Source organism: Pavona decussata, unplaced genomic scaffold (genome assembly GCF_977016875.1).
Source record: "Pavona decussata unplaced genomic scaffold, jaPavDecu1.1 SCAFFOLD_3654, whole genome shotgun sequence".
In the NCBI taxonomy this organism is placed as follows: domain Eukaryota; kingdom Metazoa; phylum Cnidaria; class Anthozoa; order Scleractinia; family Agariciidae; genus Pavona; species Pavona decussata.
The window spans coordinates 10,001-12,841 of record NW_028146465.1 but is presented as its reverse complement, the minus strand read 5'-3'; the positions used below and the strand labels follow the sequence as shown (position 1 = coordinate 12,841).

General features: G+C 44.9%; 1 non-coding gene across 1 annotated transcript in view; it reads left to right on the top strand.

The window, feature by feature from the left end:
* The first annotated feature begins 1,615 nt into the window (after positions 1-1,615).
* LOC146446228 (small subunit ribosomal RNA) overlaps positions 1,616-2,841 on the top strand; it is a 1,801-nt gene continuing 575 nt past the window's right edge. The window contains exon 1 of the ribosomal RNA XR_014862869.1: positions 1,616-2,841. This exon is cut by the window's right edge and continues 575 nt beyond it. This is a non-coding gene — a ribosomal RNA (small subunit ribosomal RNA).

Here is a 2,841-nt window from a genome sequence, read left to right as displayed (position 1 = left end):
CTTTCGTCAGAGTCAAGGAAACACATTGAAAATGGAATCAGCATACAAGAAAACCTAGTTTGGGATAGGTTTTGTGCCTTCCGTGGTATTATAACCATAGAACTGCTCCTGAGGGGGGTAGGGTAGGCCCACCAAAAAGTGCACTTCTGGTTAGGTCGCTAATTTCTAAAATAAATGTGTCCCAACCAAGTTTTTTTGGACGCTCTTTCGAATGGCAACATTCCTGATTGAAAATGCCGACCTACCAAAATCCGCACTTTGCTTCCCCGTCCATATAGGGGTGAGTATTTGGCTTTGCCTTTGTCAGACTCAAGTAAAAGCATTTAAAATGGAGTCAGCATACAAGAAAACCTAGATTGGGATAGTTTTTCTGCCTACCGTGGGATCATAACCATAGAACTGCCCCTGAGGGAGGTAGGGTTAGGGTTAGCGTTAGGGTTAACGTTGGGGTTAGGATTGAAGACAGAAGATTGGTGATGTCAGGAGGACCTTCTTAAAACAAACAGAAATACACTTATTAGGGGACTAGGGCCAGTGGACTCAGAAATGTCTTTCGTAGCAGTCTCCTATAAGAGTATTTTTCTCTGATTTAGGTGACTCCTCCTCACACCACCATTTTTCTTAGTCGAAAGACCTCTTCACAGCACGACTTTCCTGATGGATTTCTATGTAACTGCTCGTGCTGAGAGGTGTGTCGAAAGTTGATCATGTTCCCGTAAAATCTGAGGTCTCCACTGTCTAGCGAGGTACTTACAGTGAATATAGTGAATTTTTCAAAAATTGGAGAATTCTGACTTTTGCGATGAATTTTAATGTAATTGGTCGTGCTGAGAGGCGTGTTAAAATTTGAACATGTTCCCGTAAAATCTGAGGTGAGAATTAGTGAGGTACTTACAGTGCGTATAGTGACAAATCTTTAAAAGCGTGAAATTATGGGATGTTGTGGCTTCAATGGGTTTTTAAGATGTCACCAGTCATTTGGCATGACTTACAAACGATTTGGCTGGTTGTGGGTTCGATTTTCAAAATTTCATTTTTTTCGCGTTTTTATTTTCTGTCTACCATATCATGCAGTCTCCTTATTAGCGTTTGGGGGTTATAGTGTGGGCAGGTTGGTCGCAAAGGTTCCGAGAGGAGCTGGCTAGTAAACCCTGTCCCTTATGTTCCACGGCGGCAAGGCGGAGAAATAGAGGGCAGAATTGACTAACGGGCAAGGAAAGTTGGGCTTGTAGCTTTCCTTTCGAAGGAGGGAAAAGATGATGCCCGAAAGCATTGTCACTGTAGTGGCAGGCAGAGTGTAGATGGAAGTTGTGTACGCTAGCCTTTGGCTAATGATAGAGACAAAAGAGCAGGAGGATATTTTTCCTTCGCAGAAGCACTTTTCTTGCCTTCCTTCAGCTCGCTTGGCGAGTCTGACAGGTATGCCTGAACTGTGCACGGGTCCAGTTGTGAGAAAGACGTGGCAAACAAGACGGGGTTTCCCTTGACCGAGGGACCGTGTGGTCCGTTTGGCTCATCGGGTTCCCCCCGTGGAGGCAAAATCTAAGAAAGCTTGCTCTCCCTCTGCGGAGGGGGGCCGCTTAGCAAGGAACTTCTGTTCCCTGCGGTGGATAGTTACCTGGTTGATCCTGCCAGTAGTCATATGCTTGTCTCAAAGATTAAGCCATGCATGTCTAAGTATAAGCACTTGTACTGTGAAACTGCGAATGGCTCATTAAATCAGTTATCGTTTATTTGATTGTACCATTACTACTTGGATAACCGTAGTAATTCTAGAGCTAATACATGCGAAAAAGTCCCGACTTCTGGAAGGGATGTATTTATTAGATTAAAACCAATGCGGGTTCTGCCCGGTCATTTGGTGATTCATAGTAACTGATCGAATCGCACGGCCTTGCGCTGGCGATGTTTCATTCAAATTTCTGCCCTATCAACTGTCGATGGTAAGGTAGTGGCTTACCATGGTTGCAACGGGTGACGGAGAATTAGGGTTCGATTCCGGAGAGGGAGCCTGAGAAACGGCTACCACATCCAAGGAAGGCAGCAGGCGCGCAAATTACCCAATCCTGACTCAGGGAGGTAGTGACAAGAAATAACAATACAGGGCTTTTACAAGTCTTGTAATTGGAATGAGTACAACTTAAATCCTTTAACGAGGATCCATTGGAGGACAAGTCTGGTGCCAGCACCCGCGGTAATTCCAGCTCCAATAGCGTATATTAAAGTTGTTGCAGTTAAAAAGCTCGTAGTTGGATTTCGGGATGGCTCGGCCGGTCTGCCGCAAGGTATGTTACTGGCCGGGCTGTTCTTCCTCGCAAAGACTGGGTGTGCTCTTAACTGAGTGTGCTCAGGATCTGCGACGTTTACTTTGAAAAAATTAGAGTGTTCAAAGCAAGCCAGCGCTTGAATACGTAAGCATGGAATAATGGAATAGGACTTTGGTTCTATTTTGTTGGTTTCTGGAACCGAAGTAATGATTAAGAGAGACAATTGGGGGCATTCGTATTTCGTTGTCAGAGGTGAAATTCTTGGATTTACGAAAGACGAACTACTGCGAAAGCATTTGCCAAGAGTGTTTTCATTAATCAAGAACGAAAGTTAGAGGATCGAAGACGATCAGATACCGTCCTAGTTCTAACCATAAACGATGCCAACTAGGGATCAGAGGGTGTTATTGGATGACCCCTTTGGCACCTTATGGGAAACCAAAGTTTTTGGGTTCCGGGGGAAGTATGGTTGCAAAGCTGAAACTTAAAGGAATTGACGGAAGGGCACCACCAGGAGTGGAGCCTGCGGCTTAATTTGACTCAACACGGGGAAACTCACCAGGTCCAGACATAG